The sequence below is a fragment of the Bombina bombina genome, chromosome 6 (genome assembly GCF_027579735.1).
Source record: "Bombina bombina isolate aBomBom1 chromosome 6, aBomBom1.pri, whole genome shotgun sequence".
Classification (NCBI taxonomy): Eukaryota; Metazoa; Chordata; class Amphibia; order Anura; family Bombinatoridae; genus Bombina; species Bombina bombina.
Window position 1 is genome coordinate 379,732,828 of NC_069504.1, and position 26,588 is coordinate 379,759,415.

Below are 26,588 nucleotides of genomic sequence, written 5' to 3' on the forward strand. Positions count from 1 at the left end.
AGAGTTCTAAATTATACACGGATGATGAAAGAGAATTCATCATTAAATTGCTTGATATAATACTGACATGCAATTCATTTTTATTTCAGGATTAATTCTTCCTGCAACTGCAGGGCACAGCAATGGGCTCCAATGTCACCCCTACATATGCCAATATATTCATGAATGAATATGAAGAAAAAATGGTATATGAAAATGAACTATTCCAGCGATCTGGTGCCACTTGTTGTCGCTATATCGATTATATATTTGGCATATGACATTGAGAGCCTATTGCCGTTTGTGGATATATTGAATGGTGCAACATCTAGCATCAAATTTAGTCTGGTCCACAGTGAGGAAAGTTTGGCCTTTTTGGATACTTTGGTTGTAAAAGAGAAAGGAAAGATTAAAGTTGATCGTTATAAGAAGGGTACTGACAGAAATTATCTTTTTTGTCCAGTAGTGCACATCCTCAGTCACTAAAGAATTCCCTGCCCAAGAGCCAGCTGATGCGGATTTACCGCATAGTGTCAGATGACAAAAGAATCGAACAAAGACTCAGGGAAATGGGTAATCTCTTTTTGGAAAGAGGATATAGTGGAGAATTGATTGAACAAGAAATCAAGAATGTTTTAGACATCCCAAGAGAAGTGTTGCTTAAACCCCACAAAAAAAGTAAACTGAAAGAAAATAAAAATCAGAGACTAGTGTTTGTCTCTAGGTATAATGAAATGAGTTCTCAGATCCAAAAAATTTTTTGTAGACATTGGTACATATTGAAATAGTGTAACAAAATATATTGGAATTTCAAAATTTTCCAATGCCTGCTTATAAAAGGGGCACTAATTTGAAAGATGTTCTAGTTAAAGCTGATATAGTCTCAGCCAATAGGAAGAGGCAGGGCTATATATCTGAGAAAAATTCTGGTTGGTATTCCTGCTTCGGTTGCTCTCAGTGTAATAGCATGATCAAGAGATCTGTTTTGTACATCCTCAGACAGGCCGTAATTTTTTTTATTAAAGGCTATCTTACATACAACACAGATTATGCTATTTATTTGTTAAAATGTTCATGTGGGCTTATCTATATTGGAGAAATGACCCACAGGGTGAGAGATAGAATAACTGAACATAAATCAAATATCAGAAGACAAAATATCAAATCCCCAGTAGCTACACACTTTATGCAGGCAGGTCATAGTATCAGCCAGCTAAGGTTCCAAATAATAAAACATGTTTCCCCTTTCAGGTGTTGGGGGCAATAGAGAGCAATATTTAAAACCTTTTGGATTTTACATTTAAATTCTTTAATGCCAATGGGTATGAATAATGATTATGATCTTTTAGTGTTTTTATTGATCTTTTTGATATGTTATAATTCCTCCAATATCTGTTGGTTTATTTTTATTCAATTGTAATTAGTGATCACTCATTGTATTGAAAAATGTATACAGATTAGAACATGTGGTATATGTAATTGGTTAATTGAGTACAGGGGGTATGTTCACTGGGGGTTTATACGGTAGAAAATAAATTTTGTATGTATAGCATGAATAAGGACATGTAGTCTGAAACGTTGCTGTTACTTTTCTGATGCTGCAATAAATTTGTGAAAATTTTTTATCAGATTGGAGTGCTGCTGTTCTTTTGAAATTCTTGGACGTCTTCTTCAGGGGTTGTGTAGTACCCTGAAACAGTTTTGCACCCAGCTTTAAGTGTGTAGTGTACTACTCCCTTTATACTTAGTGATGTTTGAAGGATCAGAGATCACGCACATTCAAAAGTAGTTTTTCGCTTTGCCCTTTACGCAAGATTTGACCAGATTTCTTAAATCTTTAAATTATATTGTGATCTGTAGAAGGTGAAATGCCCAAAATCCTATCAATTTGTCTTTGGGGAATCTTGTTCTCAAAGTGTTGTATTATCCACTGACACATCTGTTATACTATGATTACATGATTACCTCACCTGTTTCACATTACCTTCTTATTTAAATTTGTCACATCGCTATTAGTTCTAAATTGCCCATGTCCCAACTGTTTTTTAGAACATGTTACAATCATCAGATTTGAAATGAGTGTATATTTTCAAAAATACATTAAATTCACAAAGTAAAAGATCAAATAATGTGTTAATAATCGGCTAGATCACGAGTTTTGTCGGTAGAGCCGTGCACTAATTTTTTTTTTTCACTGTTCACCTAAAACAACGCTGGTATTACGAGTTTTCTGAATGACTGCGTTAGCCGATGAAAAGTGAGCGTTGAGCAAAATTTAGCTTCACATCTCACCTCGATACCAGCGTTGCTTAAGTCAGCGGTAAGCTGGCTAAACGTGCTCATGCACGATTTCCCCATAGGAAACAATGGGGCTGAGCCGGCTGAAAAAAAACCTAACACCTGCAAAAAAGCAGCGTTCAGCTTCTAACGCAGCCCCATTGTTTCCTATGGGAAAATAAAAAATATGTCTACACCTAACACACTAACATGAACCCCGAGTCTAAACACCCCTAATCTTACACTTATTAACCCCTAATCTGCCGCCCCCGACATCGTCGCCACCTACATTATACTATTAACCCCTAATCTGCCGCTCCGGACACCGCCGCCACCTACATTATACCTATGAACCCCTAATCTGCTGCCCCTAACATCGCCAACACCTACATTATATTTATTAACCCCTAATCTGCCGCCCCCAATGTCGCCGCCACCTACCTACAATTATTAACCCCTAATCTGCTGCCCCAACGTCGCCGCCACTATACTAAATTTATTAACCCCTAAACCTAAGTCTAACCCTAACCCCCCCTAACTTAAATCTAATTTAAATAAATCTAAAGAAAATTACTATTGTTAACTAAATTATTCCTATTTAAAACTAGATACTAACCTATAAAATAAACCCTAATATAGCTACAATATAACTAATAGTTACATTACAGCTATTTTAGGATTTTTTTTTTACAGGTAACTTTATATTTATTTTAACTAGGTACAATAGTTAAATAGTTATTAATTATTTAATAGCTACCTAGCTAAAATAAATGCAAATTGACCTGTAAAATAAACCCTAACCTAAGTTACAATTCCACCTAACACTACTCTATAATTAATTTAACCTAAACTACCTACAATTAATTACAATTAAATTAAATAAACTAAAGTACAGAAAAAAACCCACTAAATTACAGATTTTTTTTTTACAAATTTTAAAACTAATTACACCTAATCTAATCCCCCAATAAAAGAAAAAAGCCCCCCAAAATAAAAAAAATTCTCTACCATATACTAAATTAAAAATAGGGCATTTAAAAGGGCCTTTTGCGGGGCATTGCCCCAAAGTAATTAGCTCTTTTACCTATCAAAAAAATACAATACCCCCCCAACATTACAACCCACCACCCACACACCCCTACTCTAAAACCCCCCAATCCCCCCTTAAAAAAACCTAACACTAACCCCCTGAAGATCACCCTACCTTGAGTCGTCTTCACCCAGCCATGCACAAGTGGTCCTCCATACGGCAGAAGTCTTCATCCGATCAGGGCAGAAGAGGTCCTCCAGACAGCAGAAGTCTTCATCCAGGCGGCATCTTCTATCTTCATCCTTCCAGAGCGGAGCGGGTCCATCTTCAATCCAGCTGACGCGGAGCATCCTCTTCAAACAAAGTCCTAACGAAGAATGAAGGTTCCTTTAAATGACGTCATCCAAGATGGCATCCCTTGAATTCTGATTGGCTGATAGAATCCTATCAGCCAATCGGAATTAAGGTAGGAAGAATCCTATTGGCTGATGTAATCAGCCAATCGGATTGAAGTTCAATCCGATTGGTTGATCCAATCACCAATAGAATTGACCTCACATTCTATTGGCTGTTCCAACCAGCCAATAGAATGCAAGGTCAATCCTATTGGCTGATTGGATCAGCCAATCAGATTGAACTTCAATCCGATTGGCTGATAGCATCAGCCAATAGGATTTTTCCTACCTTAATTCCGATTGGCTGATAGGATTCTATCAGCCCAGCGGAATTCAAGGGACGCCATCTTGAATGACGTCTTTTAAAGGAACCTTCATTCTTTGTTAGGGCTTCGTTTGAAGAGGATGCTCCGCATCGGCTGGATTGAAGATGGACCTGCTCCGCTCCGGAAGGATGAAGATAGAAGATGCCGCCTGGATGAAGACTTCTGCCGTCTGGAGGACCTCTTCTGCCTCGATCGGATGAAGATTTCTGCCGTATGGAGGACCACTTGTGCCCGGCTGGGAGAAGACGGCTCAAGGTAGGGTGATCTTCAGGGGGTTAGTGTTAGGTTTTTTTAAGGGGGGATTGGGTGGGTTTTAGAGTAGGGGTATGTGGGTGGTGGGTTGTAATGTTAGGGGGTATTGTATTTTTTTTTACAGATAAAAGAGCTGATTACTTTGGGGCAATGCCCCGCAAAAGGCCCTTTTAAGGGCTATTTGTAATTTAGTATAGGGTAGGGAATTGTTTTTATTTTGGGGGGCTTTTTTATTTTATTAGGGGGAATAGATTAGGTGTAATTAGTTTTAAAATTTGTAAAAAAAAAAAAAAAATTCTGTAATTTAGTTTTTTTTTTGTAATCTAGTTTATTTAATTTAATTGTAATTAATTGTAGGTAGTTTAGGTAATTAATTTAATTATAGAGTAGTGTTAGGTGTAATTGTAACTCAGGTTAGGGTTTATTTTACAGGTCGATTTGTATTTATTTTAGCTAGGTAGTTATTAAATAGTTAATAACTATTTAATAACTATTGTACCTAGTTGAAAAAAATACAAAGTTGCCTGTAAAATAAAAATAAATCCTAAAATAGCTATAATGTAACTATTAGTTATATTGTAGCTATATTAGGGTTTATTTTATAGGTAAGTATTTAGTTTTAAATAGGAATAATGTAGTTAATGATAGTAATTTTATTTATATTTATTTAAATTATATTTAAGTTAGGGGGGTTAAGGTTAGGGTTAGACTTAGGTTTAGGGGTTAATACATTTAATATAGTAGTGGCGACGTTGGGTGTGGCAGATTAGGGGTTAATAAATGTAGGTAGGTGTTTGTGATGTTAGGGACGGCAGATTAGGGGTTAATAAAATTTAACTCGTGTTTGCGAGGCGGGAGTGCAGCGGTTTAGGGGTTAATACATTTATTAAAGTGGCGCCGATGTCCGGTCGACAGATTAAGGGTTAAAAAAATTATTTTAGTGTTTGCGATGTGAGGGGGCCTCGGTTTAGGGGTTAATAGGTAATTTATGGGTGTTAGTGTACTTTTTAGCACTTTAATTAAGAGCTTTATGTTCCGGCATTTGTTGACAGGAGAGGGTCTACCGCTCACTTCTTCCAAGACTCGTAATACGAGCGTTAGGAAAATCCCATTAAAAAGATAGGATACGCAATTGACGTAAGGGGATTTGCGGTAGCCTCGAGTCGCGGAAGAAAAGTGAGCGGTACACCTGTACCTGCAGGACTCGTAATACCAGTGGGCGTTAAAAAGCAGCATTGGGACCTCTCAACGCTGCTTTTTAAGGCTAATGCAGAACTCGTGATCTAGCCGAATGTGTTTTCAAAATAGTACAGGGTGAATTGAATGTAATACCTTATGACTGATTAATATTGTAATGATCATTACAGTCTTACATTACTGAATTGCATATGAAATATACTGATCCAATAGTACAACCTCTATTGATAGGTACACCTACTGTGGGCCAAGCATTTGCTGCCTAATATAGCTGTTCCAGTGCATTGAAGAAATACCACAGGGGATAAATTAATTGATTTTGAAGAGCAAAGTTAAGAATAAAATTTATAAAAATATATGTGGCTCCAATGTATATGCGCCCAACACTACTCAGCACTCCTTTTTTAGAGCTCTCTCGAGTAAATTGCTGGTGCTCTCGAGGGGAGTGTTACTGCTAGGTGGGGACTTCAGCACACTGTTAAACCCGAAATTGGGTTTATACTAAGACAGATCAACATTACCCTCAAAAACCAATTGCTACACGATGTCTGGCATACCATACACCCTATAGAATCAGACTACACTTACTACTCGAGCCCACATAAGAAATACTCACGTATATATTATTGCTTCACAGACTCAAAAGGTATAACCTACATAACTCGTAGTGATATCTCACCCATCATGTGGTCTGACCATGCCCTAGTTATAACTGAAATGTCCTGGCCTCATACGCTAGCTTCCCCCTATATTTGGCAACTAGACGATACCCTTCTAGATGACCCTTTAGTACGGGAGTAACTGTCATTCTCTATAACTGAATACTTTGTCCTAAACCTGACAGAAGACATTCCTCTGCCCACTATCTGGGAAGCACATAAAAGTGTAATTAGAGGTCACTTGATCAAATACAAAGCCAAACGGGTGAGACAATGTAGGGAACGATACAACTCTATCCTACAAAAAATAATGATACTGGAAGAACAACACAAAAAAGATCCCCTGAAAGCTGATGTTGAAGCGACCCTTAACCAGGCTAGAGTAGACTTTAAACTGCTCCTACAAGAGGAGAACCAACATAAAGCACTACTGTTAAGACAGAGATACTATGAAGGGGGCGACAAGGTGGATAAATTATTGGCCAGAGCGCTTCGGCACTCACAACTGAAGTCACAAGCAGTGTTCCCTCTAAGAAAAGTTTTGTGTGCAGCCCAGCAGTGAAACAGTTAACAGGAGAACCATACATTGCCATCTGCATTGTGCAGTGTTTGCTAATTGCAGGGTGTGGTTACCTAATTAACTGTTTCACTGCTGGGTCGCACACAAAACTGGCCTTAGAGGGACCACTGGTCACAAGTATATGTAATCAAGGATGAAAAGGGTAGGACACACATAGACAGCCCCAAAATAGCTGAGACCTTCCGAGTCTACTACGAAAAACTGTACAACCTTAAATCACTTGTGATCACCCCATCTCCTGAGAAGGCCTCTATGCATGATGAGGCACAGGAGTATCTAATAAAACATGCTACTACAGACCCTAGAGCAAAAAGCAATAGACTTTCTTGAGTCGCCCCTCACACAAGTGAAGCTGCAGATAGCCTTAAAGGATCTTCCCAGTGGGAAAAGCCCTGTACCCGATGGGTTTGGGGCCAAGTACTATAAAACTTTCTTGCCTGTCCTTATACAACACTTGCAGAGTCTCTTTAACGAACTACCAAATTCGGGGACTCTCCCATCGACTATGCTGACTGCAAATATTACGGTACTCCCTAAACCCGGGAAGCCGACAGATAAACCCCAAAGCTATAGGCCAATATTGTTGCTCAACACGGATGTAAAGTTATTGGCCAAGACCCTGGCTAATAGAATTAGTACATTTCTACCAGACTTGATATCACCAGACCAGGTGGGGTTTGTCCCGGGGAGGGAGGCGAGGCATAATACTCTAAAGGTTTTACAGCCAATTGCATATTCTAAAACAAATGGGATCCTGATCTCTCTGTTATCTACCAATGCTGAAAAGGCATTCGACAAAGTGAGCTGGACATTCCTTAAGGGCACACTGGAAAAAATGAAATTTGGGGAAAAAATTATTAAAACAATCTTTCCCTTATACTCCACCCCAAATGTGCAAATTAAGGTAAAAAATATTCTTTTGGACCCTTTTAGCATCTCAAACAGGACTAGGCAGGGGTGCCCATTGTCGCCCCTGCTTTTCGCAATCTCAATCGAGGCCCTAGCTAGTAATATCAGAAATAATCACTTAATTAATGGATACCACTGGGGGCCAGAGACAACAAAATAACTTTATACGCAGATGACCTATTGTTTACACTTACAGAAGTAGAAACATCTATCCCCGCCTTGCTGCATGAATTTGACAAATTTGGTAGGGTCTCCCATTTTCATCTTAATAATACAAAATCTGAGCTTCTAAGTATTGCCCTGTCCCCTGGTAACCTAACTTGGCTTAAAGAACATTGCCCCTTTGTGATACAAAACAAATTCTTAAAATATTTAGGCATACACATTTCTGCTACTACATCGGACATCTTTAATGCCAACTACGCATCCCTCAAAAAAGATTTGGCAGCGGATCTCTCATCCTGGAGACACAAAACGATCTCATGGCTGGGAAGAATCAGTGTTATTAAAATTAATGTTCTCCCGAGTGTGCTGTAATTGTTTCAAACAATACCCATCCCCCTCCTGAACACATTGCTTCCCTCATTGCAGCATTTCGTAGAGGAGTTTGTTTGGAAGGGAATAAAGCCCAGGGTGAATAAAAAAACCATGTACCTCCCCCGTGATAAGGGGGGCTTAGGCCTCCCTAACTTTAATCTATATAGAAGAGCCATCCTGCTTTGAGGGTGGTGGAATGGTGCCAGGGAGATCCCCATAAAAGTTGGGTTTCTCTAGACAGGGCTGTGCTGGGAGTAGGTGACCTTGCCTCCCTCCTATGGATGAATAAAAAGAGTAGGCCTGCAATGATTTTGCACTACCCCTGCTGGGAGAGCTGCTCTCTGAATGGGAAAAGACATTACATACTGACCCACACATATTGACACCATACTCTCCCCTGACAGCGGTATATGACAACCCAGAGTTTTCATTGCAAGTTAAGATGACAACAGCCCAGACTTCATTTATCAACAATCATATAAAACACTTCACTACATGTGGGAGGTTAAAAACATGAGAATAAATCTTAACCGAGCACCCCAACTTCCCAATTCCTTGGTTTGTTTATTTGCAAATTGGTCACTACATCACAACACACAAATACAGGCAGCTAATGTTAAGGGAACTCACACCCTTTGAGGCGTTGTGCACGCTCCACACTGCTCCTATTCCGGGCTGTTAAAACCATATCAATCTCAGCGAATACGCAAGAATCCCAATATAAATTGATGAGTCGGTGGTACCTGACACCATCCCGTCTTAAAAAAATTTACCCACACTAGTCAGGCAGGTGCTGGAGAGGGTGCGGGGGAGCTGGTACAATGCTACATATCTGGTGGTGGGACTGTCCATTGTTGGAGAGATTTTGGGCTTCAGTGTGGAAAGAGATATGTGGCATCCTGGAGATGGATATCCCCAAAGCCCCAGAGCCTTACTTTTTCACTTTCCATTCAGTATTCCAAACCCAATCAAAAAAACGCTACTACTGCTGATGCTAGCAGGCGCAAAAAAATTGATTCCATTAAAGTGGTAGACAATACAAATCCCTACACTGGCAGATTGGAAACAAAATGTGCAGTACTGGTATCTCTCCTACAGCTGGAGAGATACCAGTACTCACAAATCTCTAAACTGGAGAGCTATGAGATGCTGCTCCAGTTATGGAAAGGAGACAATCGGGCAACCTAAGGTGTCCGCATTTTGAGGAACTGGCTCAGCGTTGTCAGGCAGATATTAAGGGGGTCCTGTAAGGTGACTTGGCCAACCCCCCTTTTTCCTTCCATCTTCCTTTTCCTCCCCCCCTTTTTGTTTTTCATTAAGTCCATGTAACTGTATAAATATCTGAAACTGAAAACATTGCAGGCCACAGTTATTTAAAGTTATTGCTAGTTACTATTTCAATCAATATTTTTTAACAATTTAGTCTGAGTAACTGTCATATCCGTCATCTGGGACTATTATTATGTATGAATGTAAAACACAACAGGAAAAGCTAGAAAATGGTGAGCTATCTAATGGACCACACACTTTGCATACATTGACGTTGGTCTTACTTGGTAATATTGCTGTGGTCTGATGGCTGTGCTTGCAGCTAAAGACTTGAAATGATGTAGACACCCAACAGCAATTAATATTTTCATATGTTAAATTTGTTCTTGGTTTGTTTTTGTAATCAGGTAAATTCTGTAAACCTGAATCTGCAAATAAGATGTATGCAAAACTTTATTTCAATTCAAATAAAGCTCTTTCAACAAAAAAAAAATAAAAAAATATATGTGGCTACCTAGAAAGGGTGATCACTGAACTGTATGATTCTAGCTGGAAGGAAGGAATTACTTATCTGTATATCTCTGACTGGAAAAGGCTTTGACGCTGAATGAGTGAGGTTTGAAAATAAATAAGTAGTACATTATTCTGTGCTGAGGCAGAAGACACCCTAAATTACAAAACTGGCTATAGCAAATATAAACAAATGCAAAATTGCTTAATTTTCCAGGAAATTGCTGGTATTTCTTAATAGAACATTTTTAAATAACAAAAACAGTACACATGTGTGTAAGAATTGTTTTGTTCTGATAATTTTAGTAGCAAAAGTGTTTTACTGTTTGTAATGGGGACAGATCACATCACAATAGTGAGCTGGTGAATCTAATTTAGATACATGTGCTAGTTTTCTCTGCCACGGATTGAAGATTTACCACCGTGAGGTTTAAAGAACCCATTGCCCCAACTGTGTAGAGAATGTCAGAGCAGAATTATATCCTTGGGACAATAGAAAAGTAAAACCCTCTTTTAACATATTGATAGTTTCCTTATATCTGTTATGATAGAACGTGATTTAATAGAGTTTTCTGATTTTTTTATTACAATCTAGGTATTTAAAACCAAATTTTGATTACTACTGCACTGCAAACAGACAAATTAATGTTTAAAAAGAGGGTTTATTGCTAGAACTGGATTGTCCAAACTTTTCATTTGAAAAGCGGCATAGAATATTTGTAGTTACAAAAAGACATGGGCCTGTTAATATCAGTGACAACATGTGAAGCAAATAGGGTTGCTTGTCGCACTCATGAGCTACACATAACTTAAAACATAATAGCTCATTGGTATTAAAAGAGTGGCTAAGTCTTTTATACCTTAGATATAAGGTAGTGCTTTATATATATAAATATACACATATATACCCACACAACACATATAAAGTCTAGCACACTGTAGCAAACACAAAACTAGATTAAAAGTAAAATGGAAGAGTTAGTTTCAGCATTTGGCCAAATAGTAAGAGCTCAGAACCACGTCATGGTCTCTTCTTCTCTGGGTCCCTAACATACAGCCTCACAATTTATGCCTTTAACCAAACAAACTAAGATACAAAATGGTGACACAAACCTTTTGTAATTTACCTAGACACATACAAAACATGGGAATGGATTGCACTTTCAAACCACACTGGGTACACATCCCATGCCCCTGAAAAACAGCCTAGGTACTGACCAGCACTGAGAGGCAGCTGCACAGCTTTCAGTTACACAGGCAACTTACTCAAGTCAAGCCTCACCCATAGTGAAAATTACAAAGCAAAAATGTTAAGACTAAACATAGAAAATCTGTCATTCTCTTACAAGCACACAGCTAGATTAAAAGCAGAATGGAAGAGACTTTAATACATATAGCTCAGAGGAAAAATAAAAATAGGTGATACAGCTGCACTGCCTTGGCAGCAGCACCACCCATTTAAATTGTAGCTGGCCACATTCAGCTGCTTCAACCCAACTGGAAATCTCCTGGTGCCCAGGTAGGCCAATCCGACCTTGACCAGACACTACCCTCCATGCACAATTAACCCTCTTTCGGCTTATACCTTATATATTTACCAACTACTGTACAATACATTATCATCCATATCTTATATTTTATAATTAAAGGGACATAAAACCTAACATTTTTCGTTCATGATTTAGAAAAAGCATGTAATATTAAACAACTTTCCAATTCACTTCAATTATCTAATTTGATTAATTCTCTTGATATCCTTTGTTGAAAAATCTATATAGTCTCAGTAGCTGCTGATTGGTGGCTGTACATAAATGCCTTGTGTGATTGGCTCACCTATGTTCATTGCTATTTTTTTGATAAAGGATATCTAAAGCAAACTACAAAATAAAATTAAATTGGAATGTTGTTTAAAATTGTATTCCCTATCTGAATAATAAAAGAAACAATGTGGGTGTAATCTCCCTTTAAGACTCTCTTATTTTAGGGAATAATAATCATAACAGTAATCCTGATTAAAATAAGGACTTGTTTTTTCACAATTAACAGCATTCTCAAACATGGCTGTCTATGCAGCTGCAGGGCTCCAGCTTACCCAGTAACGTATTAAGGGTTAAGGATTCCAGGGAGGGGGAGTAAGTGTGTGCTGAGAGTTAGATATCCAACATTGTTACATAGGGATACTAAACCCAACATTTTTCTTTCGTGATTCAGATAGAGCATGCAATTTTTTTTTTTATAATGATATTTCAATTTGGATAAAGAAAAAAGAAAAAGGATGAGGGGGACATTTTCTTCAAATTTACATGCTTGGGGATTATTACAAAACCAATTTTTGATATATATGAACCATCAGTTCCCGAACTATAGTGAATAAAGTTAACACCTTATTGATTTACTAACACAAAAAAATATATATATACTTTGGTTACATTATTATCCCCTCTGTCTTGAGCTACCAGTTATTCTTGCATCCTCCAAAATAAAATTAAAGTATATATGAAAAAAAAAAAAAAAAAAGAAAAGAAAGGGGGAAAGGAAAAAAAAGGGGAGGGGGGGGACAATTACCTCTGATTACCAAATTCCTAGTAGGATTAATTCTGTATCTCTAAACGGGTGGATTATATATTCAATTTCACTGTCAGGGAGAGATTTTATAAATATAGACCACTTTGAGAAAAACCTCTTTACATCTTCGTCATTTTGTAAATCAGTATCCACTTGCTCAATGATACACTGTTTCTTTAAACAATTTTTAATTTCTTTTATAATCGGGATTGTTTTTCTTTTCCATTTTTTCAAAATTAGATATCTACAAGCCAAAATAGTCAGGTTAATAATTTTGACCTCCTGAGAGGATAAACCCTCATCCTGAATAAGTAAAACTACATTTGTTGAAGAAAAAGACAGAGAGGGAAGGCCTAGGCTGGTATTTAACCAGTACTGTGTCTTGAACCAGAAATTTCGTATTTTTGGGCATTTCCATAACATATGCAGTAAGCTAGCCGAGGGGAAAGAGCATTTTGGGCACTTATTAAAACTGACCTGACACTGTGCGCCTTTTTTCGGAGTAAAATGTGACATATGCAGGATCTTAATGTGCGATTTCCTCCAAGTTGTGGACAGGGTTACCCGAGAAACCTCTTGTATTGAGAGAGTAAGTGTAGTGAGAGTGAGAGAGTCTTGTCTTAGCATATCAGCCCATTTGTGCCAAATTTTTTCCAATGTCTCTGGGCCTTTAAGTGAGACTAGTGTTTGATAGATATAAGAGATTGAAGTGAGCCCATTCTTTGCTAAGAGAATCCAGTTATCAATACTCCCGAGTGACCAATCCCAGCCATGCTCACTTGTTAGCTTAGTAGCATAGTGTCTTGCTTGTAGGTAAGCAAAAAAGTTTTTATTAGGGATACCAAATTCCTCTTTTAAGGAGTTAAATGTTCTAATACATCTGGTTTCGAAATCTATTAGCTGGTGAATCTGGCTTAAACCTTGAATCTGCCATTGAGCGAATAGAGTCGATTGCATCCCTGCTGGAAACTGTGGGTTATTTAAGAGTGTGTTGTATCTTGATACCTTGGATTCAATAGATAATTGTTTACACATCCTCTTCCACATTTGAATTGGGTTGCAGATCAAACTTATTTTTTTTAGTTCAAGGGGGAAAAGATTGTTATTACAATTTATTAGAGCCCTTAACCCAATTGGGTAGAGAATATCGGCATCAAGTTCAAGATTCGTGATATAATCACTATTAGTTAACCAGTCTACTATGATCCGAGCTAGGAATACTTGATTATAACTCCTTAAGTCAGGAAGAGATAGTCCTCCTAATTTTGAAGGTAATGTTAATTTAGCTAATGAAATTCTAAGCTTCTTACTCTGCCATATAAACGAGCGCAGAGCTATAGTAAATGATAAAATATCTTTCCTTTTAAGGATCAATGGGGTATTCTGAAGAACATAAAGTATTTTCGGGAGGAGAGTCATTTTATATAAGGCAATACGACCTGACAAAGAGAGGTGGAGATTCTGCCAATTTTTAAAGGCTTCTTTGACAATCTTAAGTACTGGAAGTATATTCAAAGAATACCAGTCATCAGGGTTGTAAGATATCCATATACCTAAATATCTAACTGAGTCTTGTACTATACTGAAAGGAATTTCTGTTGCTGAGTCTTTTGTCTGTTTGATCCAAAGTAACTCTGATTTTGCTGTTTTTACCTTATAACCAGAGCATGACCCAAACTGACCTATTATCATGAGAAGCTTGGGTATATTATTAGCCGTATTTGATAAGTATATTAAAACATCGTCAGCATAAAGTGCCATACGCATCTTTTTTTTTCTTCTTACCTTAATTCCTTCCAATTGTTGGTGAATTGAAATAGCCAAAGGTTCAATTGCCAGGTAAAATAATAGGGGGGAGAGAGGACACCCCTGCCTAGTTCCCCGTTCTAGTTTTATGTCCTGAGTAAGATCTCCATTTACTATGATTTTCGTGGAGGCGTTTTTGTACAGATTATTAAAAAAACGAAGAAAGTTACCGCCTAACCCGAGTTTCTTCAAAGTATAAGACAGATGATCGTAATGTACGGAGTCAAATGCTTTTTCAGCATCAATAAAAATGATCGCCATTTCAGGGGTCTCCTCTCTCCTCCCGGTCCGCATCTCCTCCATTATCTTGAAGTATTCAATTGTAAGGAATAATTCCCTAATTTTATCTGAGGAGTTCCGTTTTGATATAAACGCTGATAGATCTTTATGAATAATGAAAGGGAAGAAGGATTGCAACCTAGTTGCCAAAATAGCTGCTAACAGTTTGTATTCAGTGTTCAGAAGTGCTATAGGTCTATAAGATTCTTTCCTCGCTGGGTCCTTCCCTGGTTTTAGAATAAGAGTTGTGTTAGAAGCAACAAAATCTGGTGACGGCGTACCCCCTCTAAGATAGAGATCATTAAATAAAGAGGTTAAGTGCTTTGTTATTTCAGATGACAATATCTTGTAAAATTTATTCGGGAGGGAATCAGGTCCTGGAGCTTTATTATAAGCTAGTTTATGAATTGCTGTAAGAATTTATTGTTCCGTAATAGAAGAGTTTAAGCGATCTATTATTTCATGCAATAGCAACGGGTGTGTGATTTTTTTCCAGAATTCATCACGCTGTGTAAGATTTGATATCTTACCATTATAAAGAATTCTGTAATAGTCCTCAAATACTCGAAGAAGTTCTGCTGATGTTTTGAGTTGCCTACCTTCTGATATTATAAATTCTATTATAGGAGATGCTTTCTCTCGTTTAACCAGATTTGCCAGAAGTTTGCCTGTTTTATTCCCGTAATGATATAACTTAGCCTGTAGTCTAAGGTCCTTTTGTGTTGTTTTGTATAGGTAAAAAGAGTCTCTGTGTGCTAGCGCAGAGTTATATCTGGATCATATTTCTGAAGTTTGCTGGTAAATGTGCCTGTTGTATGCGTTTGTTACTGCTCTAAGAAGCTCTCCTTCCCTCTTCTTATGCTTTTTAGTCCTAGCTATGGTATATGCGAGTATTTCCCTCTTAAAACAGCTTTGGCTGTTTCCCAAAATAGTGCTGGTCGTGAGATATGTTCCTGGTTGAATTGGGTATAGTCACGAAATTTTGCTATCAACCAGTTTTTAAATTTATTGTCAGTGATTAGATATTGTGGGAATTTAAACCCTCTTTTCCCTCACTTTGGATAGTTAGATTGAAATACTAGAGAAATAGGGGCATGATCAGATATAGAGATTGGAAGAATTTCAGCTATAACTTTAAATTTACATAATCTCTCATCAATTAAAAAAAGGTCTATTCTGGAGAGTGTCTTATGTGCATGAGAATGACATGTATACTCCCTTTCTTCCGTGTTTTGTGTCCTCCATATGTCACAGATGTTCAAATTATTAGTTAATTTAATGAATAGTTTTGATTCTAAATTATCTCTCTTCGTTTTTCGAGGGGTGGGGTTCTGTCTCAATCTATTGAGTGGGTATTTAGGTGCCATGTTATAATCCCCCCCCCAGAATCAGGTATCCCTCCATAAGTAGCATAAGTTTGTTTTGTAAATTTTCCCAAAATGGGAGACTAAAAACATTAGGAGCATAGACATTGCAAAGTGCATAGATTATTTTCATTATTTTGATTTTTACAATCAGGTACCTTCCCTCTCTGTCTGTCTCTGTATATGTGACTTCATAATCAAGCTTTTTCCCTAAGAGAATTGCTACCCCACTTTTCCTCTTAGTTGTGGATGAAAATAATACTTCTTTAACCCATGTGGTTTTGAGTTTAAGCACTTCTTCAGGTTTTAGGTGGGTTTCTTGCAAAAAATCAATATCTGAGCTATTTTTCTTTAGGTGGGATAGCACTGTTTTTCTCTTAATGGGGGATGTTAAGCCACCTATATTCCAAGATATAAATTTAAAAGTATTCTTTATGTCACTCTAAACAGCATTAAGGAGGGGAGGAAAAGAAGAAAAATAGGGGGGGAGAAAAAAAAAAAAAGGGAAAACAGAAGAATTTTTTAAAATCAATTACCCAGTTAACCCATGTAAGGCAAGTTGTAAGAGGAAGTTTAACCTTCCTTCCTCCTCCCACCCTCACTATGAAATTTGTCATCTTTATTGTTCCAATAAATGAGAAGAGAAAAAGAAGAGAGAAAAAAAAAAGAACAATATCTTACAATCCTGTCTATCCTTCCCACTGTTCTAACTTGGTACTGTGGGATAGGTTTCAACATAAAATTTTTCAGCTTCCTGTGCTGATTCAAAGATATGAGTATAACCTTCTATCACTATTTTCGGTTTCGCAGGATATACTAATGTAGCCCATGCACCTTGTTTTATGAATTTTGTGCAGTGTGGGGCAAGTTCTTTTCTTTTGGCAGCTGTTTCTGCAGAGTAGTCTTGAAATATCATAATTTTTGCACCATCTAACAATATGGGTTGATGTTTGCAATTTGCTTGAAGCAGTGTAACCTTGTGCTGAAAATTTAAGATTTTTGCGATAATTGGTCTGGGTCTTGTATTCACTCTGCTTGAATTAAATGATCCTATTCTGTGTGCCCTTTCAATGATTATCTGGGGGTAAGATTCAGGAATTTGGAGTACCCAGGGTAGAATTTTTGACATGAAGTTTTCTAAATCCTCATATTTTTTTCCATCTGGGACCCCAACAACCCTTAAATTATTTCTTCTTGACCTATCCTCTAAATCTTCGATTTTACTCTGCATTTTTAATACTAAGCTATTTGTAGAATCAAGGATAGATTTATAAGACATATTCTGGACCTCAAGGTCTGAGATTCTTTGTTCTGCTTCAGAAATTCTATGCGCAAATTGTTTGACTTCATTAGACAGGGGTGCAATATCCTGTTTTATTTCATCTTTCAGAAATTCGAATTTAGGGGTTAGGGCTAGCGAGATACTATTAACCAGAGTTTGAATATCAAACGTTTCCAGCGTAGTTGGAGGGTTTACCATTAATGTTTGTGACTCTGTTAAGGTTTCAGGAAGAGGTTTATTCTTCTCTCTCTGTCTCCCTGTCATAGTTAAAGGAGGTGTTTTGGGGTGACCATGCAAATATTTGTCCATGTGCAGATTGATTTAGAAAAAGTGCTACGTGAATTTGTGAAAGAGGAAAAAAAGAAAAAAGGGGGGGGGATAAGGGAAAAGGTGAGGAAAGTGAGGGAAATTTTGTGAAGTGATCTCGAGTGTTTTGAGAAAAGGGGTCAGTGATTTAAAAAAAAAAAAAAAAGAGTTAGATGGGGTGTTAACCACCCAGTTATTTCATTTATATTGTGAGAAATTGGTGAACAATGAATTTGTGATGTGAGTGAAGGTTATGTGATTATGTGCATCTTGTCTCCTTTAATCCTATGAGGGGAAGCAGACTTTTGATTTTATTGAATCCAATTTTTTGAGTTTTCCACTTAATGATCCTCTTCTAACCTTTTTATTACAGTAAAGAGGAGTATTTGGCTCTTATTTAATCCGACTAAGCTTAGTTAAACTCTTTAGTTACTGTGCTTGTTCAATTTAGAAAGGGCAGAAGGCAGTGACTCAGAAGATAATGAGAAGAAGAAAAAAAATGAAACGGAGGAGAGAAGAACCCTGCCTATAGTGCTTAATAACTATTTTCAATACAGTTCTCTTGTAGACTTGGCACACAATATACAATAAAAAAAAAAAAAAAATAAGCAAGACAAAAGAAACACAAAAACCCCCCAACTACTTAGAAGATTTCTTTTCTGTGGGAGGAAGATTAATTTTCTTACGGCTAGATTTAGAGTTTTGTCGGTAACGACCCGAAAAGCTAACGCCGGCTTTTTTCTGGCCGCACCATAAAAATAACTCTGGTATTGAGAGTCCACATAAAGGCTGCGTTAGGCTCCAAAAAAGGAGCGTAGAGCATATTTAACGCAGCTTCAACTCTCGATACCAGAGTTGCTTACGCAAGCGGCCAGCCTCAAAAACGTGCTCGTGCACGATTCCCCCATAGGAAACAATGGGGCTGTTCGAGCTGAAAAAAAACCTAACACCTGCAAAAAAGCCGCGTTCAGCTCCTAACGCAGCCCCATTGTTTGCTATGCGGAAACACTTCCTACGTCTGCACCTAACACTCTAACATGTATCCCGAGTCTAAACACCCATAACCTTACACTTATTAACTCCTAATCTGCCGCCCCCGCTATCGCTGACCCCTGCATATTATTATTAACCCCTAATCTGCCGCTCCGTAAACCGCCGCTACTTACATTATCCCTATGTACCCCTAATCTGCTGCCCTAACATCGCCGACCCCTATATTATATTTATTAACCCCTAATCTGCCCCCCACAGTGTCGCCTCCACCTGCCTACACTTATTAACCCCTAATCTGCCGACCGGACCTGAGCGCTACTATAATAAAGTTATTAACCCCTAATCCGCCTCACTAACCCTATAATAAATAGTATTAACCCCTAATCTGCCCTCCCTAACATCGCCGACACCTAACTTCAATTATTAACCCTTAATCTGCCGACTGGAGCTCACCGCTATTCTAATAAATGTATTAACCCCTAAAGCTAAATCTAACCCTAACACTAACACCCCCTAAATTAAATATAATTTACATCTAACGAAATTAATTATCTCTTATTAAATAAATTATTCCTATTTAAAGCTAAATACTTACCTGTAAAATAAATCCTAATATAGCTACAATATAAATTATAATTATATTATAGCTATTTTAGGATTAATATTTATTTTACAGGTAACTTTGTAATTATTTTAACCAGGTACAATAGCTATTAAATAGTTAAGAACTATTTAATAGTTACCTAGTTAAAATAATTACAAAATTACCTGTAAAATAAATCCTAACCTAAGTTACAATTAAACCTAACACTACACTATCATTAAATTAATTAAATAAAATATCTACAATTACCTACAATTAAACCTAACACTACACTATCAATACATTAATTAAATACAATATCTACAAATAACTACAATGAAATAAACTAACTAAAGTACAAAAAATAAAAAAGAACTAAGTTACAAAAAATAAAAAAATATTTACAAACATAAGGAAAATCTTACAACAATTTTAAACTAATTACACCTACTCTAAGCCCCCTAATAAAATAACAAAGCCCCCCAAAATAAAAAATGCCCTACCCTATTCTAAATTACTAAAGTTCAAAGCTCTTTTACCTTACCAGCCCTGAACAGGGCCCTTTGCGGGGCATGCCCCAAGAAGTTCAGCTCTTTTGCCTGTAAAAAAAAACATACAATACCCCCCCCCAACATTACAACCCACCACCCACATACCCCTAATCTAACCAAAACCCCCCTTAAATAAACCTAACACTAAGCCCCTGAAGATCATCCTACCTTGTCTTCACCTCACCGGGTATCACCGATCCGTCCTGGCTCCGATATCTTCATCCAACCCAAGCGGGGGCTAGACATCCACTGAAGAAGTCCAGAAGAGGGTCCAAAGTCTTCATCCTATACGGGAAGAAGAGTAGATCCGGACCGGCAACCATCATCTTCCAAGCGGCATCTTCTATCTTCATCCGATGAGGACCAGCTCCATCCTGAAGACCTCCACCGCGGACCCATCTTCATCCGGCGACGTCCAACTGAAGAATGACGGTTCCTTTAAGGGACGTCATCCAAGATGGCGTCCCTCGAATTCCAATTGGCTGATAGGATTCTATCAGCCAATCGGAATTAAGGTAGGAATATTCTGATTGGCTGATGGAATCAGCCAATCAGAATCAAGTTCAATCCGATTGGCTGATCCAATCAGCCAATCAGATTGAGCTCGCATTCTATTGGCTGTTCCGATCGGCCAATAGAATGCAAGCTCAATATGATTGGCTGATTGGATCAGCCAATCGGATTGAACTTGATTCTGATTGGCTGATTCCATCAGCCAATCAGAATATTCCTACCTTAATTCCGATTGGCTGATAGAATCCTATCAGCCAATCGGAATTCGAGGGACGCCATCTTGGATGATGTCCCTTAAAGGAACCGTCATTCTTCAGTTGGACGTCGCCGGATTAAGATGGGTCCGCAGTGGAGGTCTTCAGGATGGAGCCGGTCCTCATCGGATGAAGATAGAAGATGCCGCTTGGAAGATGATGGTTGCCGGTCCGGATCTACTCTTCTTCCCGGATAGGATGAAGACTTTGGACCCTCTTCTTGACTTCTTCAGTGGATGTCTAGCCCCCGCTTGGGTTGGATGAAGATATCGGAGCCACGACAGATCGGTGATACCCTGTGAGGTGAAGACAAGGTAGGATGATCTTCAGGGGCTTAGTGTTATTTTTATTTAAGGGGGGTTTGGGTTAGATTAGGGGTATGTGGGTGGTGGGTTGTAAAGTTGAGGGGGGTATTGTATGTTTTTTTTTACAGGCAAAAGAGCTGAACTTCTTGGGGCATGCCCCGCAAAGGGCCCTGTTCAGGGCTGGTAAGGTAAAAGAGCTTTGAACTTTAGTAATTTAGAATAGGGTAGGGCATTTTTTTATTTTGGGGGGCTTTGTTATTTTATTAGGGGGCTTAGAGTAGGTGTAATTAGTTTAAAATTGTTGTAAGATTTTCCTTATGTTTGTAAAATTTTTTTTATTTTTTGTAACTTTCACCTAGATTTGGAGTTTGGCGTTAGCCGTGAAAACCAGCGTTAGAGGCTCCTAACGCTGGTTTTAGGCTACCGCCGGTATTTGGAGTCACTCAAAATAGGGTCTAACGCTCACTTTTCAGCCGCGACTTTTCCATACCGCAGATCCCCTTACGTCAATTGCGTATCCTATCTTTTCAATGGGATCTTTCTAACTCCGGTATTTAGAGTCGTTTCTGAAGTGAGCGTTAGACATCTAACGACAAAACTCCAGCCGCAGGAAAAAAGTCAGTAGTTAAGAGCTTTCTGGGCTAACGCCGGTTCATAAAGCTCTTAACTACTGTACTCTAAAGTACACTAACACCCATAAACTACCTATGTACCCCTAAACCGAGGTCCCCCCACATCGCCGACACTCGAATAATTTTTTTTAACCCCTAATCTGCCGACCGCCACCTACGTTATCCTTATGTACCCCTAATCTGCTGCCCCTAACACCGCCGACCCCTGTATTATATTTATTAACCCCTAACCTGCCCCCCACAACGTCGCCTCCACCTACCTACACTTATTAACCCCTAATCTGCCGACCGCAAAGCGCCGCCACCTATGTTATCCTTATGTACCCCTAATCTGCTGCCCCTAACACCGCCGACCCCTATATTATATTTATTAACCCCTAATCTGCCCCCCTCAACGTCGCCTCCACCTGCCTACACTTATTAACCCCTAATCTGCCGACCGGACCTGAGCGCTACTATAATAAAGTTATTAACCCCTAATCCGCCTCACTAACCCTATCATAAATAGTATTAACCCCTAATCTGCCCTCCCTAACATCGCCGACACCTAACTTCAATTATTAACCCCTAATCTGCCGACCGGAGCTCACCGCTATTCAAATAAATGTATTAACCCCTAAAGCTAAGTCTAACCCTAACACTAACACCCCCCTAAATTAAATATAATTTAAATCTAACGAAATTAATTAACTCTTATTAAATAAATTATTCCTATTTAAAGCTAAATACTTACCTGTAAAATAAATCCTAATATAGCTACAATATAAATTATAAATATATTATAGCTATTTTAGGATTAATATTTATTTTACAGGTAACTTTGTATTTATTTTAACCAGGTACAATAGCTATTAAATAGTTAAGAACTATTTAATAGCTAAAATAGTTAAAATAATTACAAATTTTCCTGTAAAAGAAATCCTAACCTAAGTTACTATTAAACCTAACACTAGACTATCAATAAATTAATTAAATAAACTACCTACAATTACCTACAATTAACCTAACACTACACTATCAATAAATTAATTAAATACAATTGCTACAAATAAATACAATTAAATAAACTAGCTAAAGTACAAAAAATAAAAAAGAACTAATTTACAAAAAATAAAAAAATATTTACAAACATAAGAAAAATATTACAACAATTTTAAACTAATTACACCTACTCTAAGCCCCCTAATAAAATAACAAAGCCCCCCAAAATAAAAAAATGCCCTACCCTATTCTAAATTACTAAAGTTCAAAGCTCTTTTACCTTACCAGCCCTGAACAGGGCCCTTTGCGGGGCATGCCCCAAGAAATACAGCTCTTTTGCCTGTAAAAAAAAACATACAATACCCAAGCCCCCCAACATTACAACCCACCACCCACATACCCCTAATCTAACCCAAACCCCCCTTAAATAAACCTAACACTAAGCCCCTGAAGATCATCCTATCTTGTCTTCACCTCACCGGGTATCACACCGATCCGTCCAGAAGAGCTCCTCCGATGTCCTGATCCAAGCCCAAGCTGGGGGGCTGAAGAGGTCCATGATCCAGCTGAAGTCTTCATCCAAGCGGGGCAGAAGAGGTCTTCCATACGATTGAAGTCTTCATCCAAGCGGCATCCATCCGGAGCGAAGCGGCAGCATCCTGAAGACCTCCACTGCGGAACATCCATCCTGGCCGACGACTGAACGACGAATGACGGTTCCTTTAAATGACGTCATCCAAGATGGCGTCCCTCGAATTCCGATTGGCTGATAGGATTCTATCAGCCAATCGGAACTAAGGTAGGAATATCCTGATTGGCTGATGGAATCAGCCAATCAGAATCAAGTTCAATCCGAACAGCCAATAGAATGCGAGCTCAATCTGATTGGCTGATTGGATCAGCCAACCGGATTGAACTTGATTCTGATTGGCTGATTCCATCAGCCAATCAGAATATTCCTATCTTAATTCCGATTGGCTGATAGAATCCTATCAGCCAATCGGAATTCGAGGGACGCCATCTTGGATGACGTCATTTAAAGGAACCGTCATTCGTCGTTCAGTCGTCGGCCAGGATGGATGTTCCGCGGTGGAGGTCTTCAGGATTCTATCAGCCAATCGGAATTAAGGTAGGAATATCCTGATTGGATGATGGAATCAGCCAATCAGAATCAAGATCAATCCGATTGGCTGATCCGATCAGCCAATCAGATTGAGCTCGCATTCTATTGGCTGATCGGAACAGCCAATAGAATGCAAGCTCAATCTGATTGGCTGATTGGATCAGCCAATCGGATTGAACTTGATTCTGATTGGCTGATTCCATCAGCCAATCAGAATATTCCTACCTTAATTCCGATTGGCTGATAGAATCCTATCAGCCAATCGGAATTCTAGGGACGCCATCTTGGATGACGTCATTTAAAGGAACCGTCATTTGTCGTTCAGTTGTCGGCCAGGATGAATGTTCCGCGGTGGAGGTCTTCAGGATGCTGCCGCTTCGCTCCGGATGGATGCCGCTTGGATGAAGACTTCAATTGGATGGAAGACCTCTTCTGCCCCGCTTGGATGAAGACTTCAGCCGGATCATGGACCTCTTCAGCCCCCCGCTTGGGCTTGGATCAGGACATCGGAGGAGCTCTTCTGGACGGATCGGTGTGATACCCGGTGAGGTGAAGACAAGGTAGGATGATCTTCAGGGGGTTAGTGTTAGGTTTATTTAAGGGGGGTTTGGGTTAGATTAGGGGTATGTGGGTGGTGGGTTGTAATGTTGGGGGGCTTGGGTATTTTTTTTTTTTTTTACAGGCAAAAGAGCTGTATTTCTTGGGGTATGCCCCGCAATGGGCCCTTTTCAGGGCTGGTAAGGTAAAAGAGCTTTGAACTTTAGTAATTTAGAATAGGGTAGGGCATTTTTTTATTTTGGGGGGCTTTGTTATTTTATTAGGGGGCTTAGAGTAGGTGTAATTAGTTTAAAATTGTTGTAATATTTTTCTGATGTTTGTAAATATTTTTTTATTTTTTGTAACTTAGTTCTTTTTTATTTTTTGTACTTTAGCTAGTTTATTTAATTATATTTATTTGTAGCAATTGTATTTAATTAATTTATTGATAGTGTAGTGTTAGGTTTAATTGTAACTTAGGTTAGGATTTCTTTTACAGGTAAATTTGTAATGTATTTAATAGCTATTGTACCTGGTTAAAATAAATACAAAGTTACCTGTAAAATAAATATTAATCCTAAAATAGCTATAATATAATTATAATTTATATTGTAGCTCTATTAGGATTTATTTTACAGGTAAGTATTTAGCTTTAAATAGGAATAATTTATTTAATAAGAGTTAATTTATTTCGTTAGATTTAAATTATATTTAACTTAGGGGGGTGTTAGTGTTAGGGTTAGACTTAGCTTTAGGGGTTAATACATTTATTAGAGTAGCGGTGAGCTCCAGTCGGCAGATTAGGGGTTAATAATTGAAGTTAGGTGTCGGCGATGTTAGGGAGGGCAGATTAGGGGTTAATACTATTTATTATAGGGTTAGTGAGGCGGATTAGGGGTTAATAACTTTATTATAGTAGCGCTCAGGTCCGCTCAGCAAATTAGGGGTTAATAAGTGTAGGCAGGTGGAGGCGACGTTGAGGTGGGCAGATTAGGGGTTAATAAATATAATATAGGGGTCGGCGGTGTTAGGGGCAGCAGATTAGTGGTACATAGGATAACGTAGGTGGCGGCGCTTTGCGGTCGGCAGATTAGGGGTTAATAAGTGTAGGCAGATGGAGGCGACGTTGAGGGGGGCAGATTAGGGGTTAATAAATATAATATAGGGGTCGGCGGTGTTAGGGGCAGCAGATTAGGGGTACATAGGTATAATGTAAGTAGCGGCGGTTTACGGAGCGGCAGATTAGGGGTTAAAAATAAAATGCAGGTGTCAGCGATAGCGGGGGCGGCAGATTAGGGGTTAATAAGTGTAAGGTTAGGGGTGTTTAAACTCGGGGTACATGTTAGGGTGTTAGGTGCAGACGTAGGAAGTGTTTCCCCATAGCAAACAATGGGGCTGCGTTAAGAGCTGAACGCGGCTTTTTTGCAGGTGTTAGGTTTTTTTTCAGCTCAAACAGCCCCATTGTTTGCTATGGGGGAATCGTGCACGAGCACGTTTCTGAGGCTGGCCGCTTGCGTAAGCAACTCTGGTATTGAGAGTTGAAGCTGCGTTAAAAATGCTCTACGCTCCTTTTTTGGAGCCTAACGCAGCCTTTATGAGGACTCTCAATACCAGAGTTATTTTTATGGTGCAGCCAGAAAAAAGCCGGCGTTAGTTTTTCGGGTCATTACCGACAAAACTCCAAATCTAGCCGTTTGTTATTTTTTATTTTTTGTACTTTAGTTAGTTTATTTCATTGTAGTTATTTGTAGGTATTTTATTTAATTAATTTATTGATAGTGTAGTGTTAGGTTTAATTGTAGGTAATTGTAGGTATTTTATTTAATTTATTTATTGATAGTGTAGTGTTAGGTTTAATTGTAACTTAGGTTAGGATTTATTTTACAGGTAAATTTGTAATTATTTTAACTATTTTAGCTATTAAATAGTTCTTAACTATTAAATAGCTATGTACCTGGTTAAAATAAATACAAAGTTACCTGTAAAATAAATATTAATCCTAAAATAGCTATAATATAATTATAATTTATGTTGTAGCTATATTAGGATTTATTTTACAGGTAAGTATTTAGCTTTAAATAGGAATAATTTATTTAATAAGGGTGAATTAATTTCGTTAGATTAAAATTATATTTAACTTAGGGGGGTGTTAGTGTTAGGGTTAGACTTAGCTTTAGGGGTTAATACATTTATTAGAATAGCGGCGAGATTCGGTCGGCAGATTAGGGGTTAATAATTGAAGTTAGGTGTCGGCGATGTTAGGGAGGGCAGGTTAGGGGTTAATAAATATAATATAGGGGTCGGTGGTGTTAGGGGCAGCAGATTAGGGGTACATAGCTATAATGTAGTTGGCGGCTCTTTGCGGTCGGCAGATTAGGGGTTAATTATTGTAGGTAGGTGGCGGCGACGTTGTGGGGGGCAGGTTAGGGGTTAATAAATATAATATAGGGGTCGGCGATGTTAGGGCAGCAGATTAGGGGTACATAGGGATAATGTAGCTGGCGGCGGCGTGCGGACGGCAGATTAGGGGTTAATAAGTGTAGGTAGCTGGCGGCGACGTTGTGGGGGGCAGATTAGGGGTTAATAAATATAAT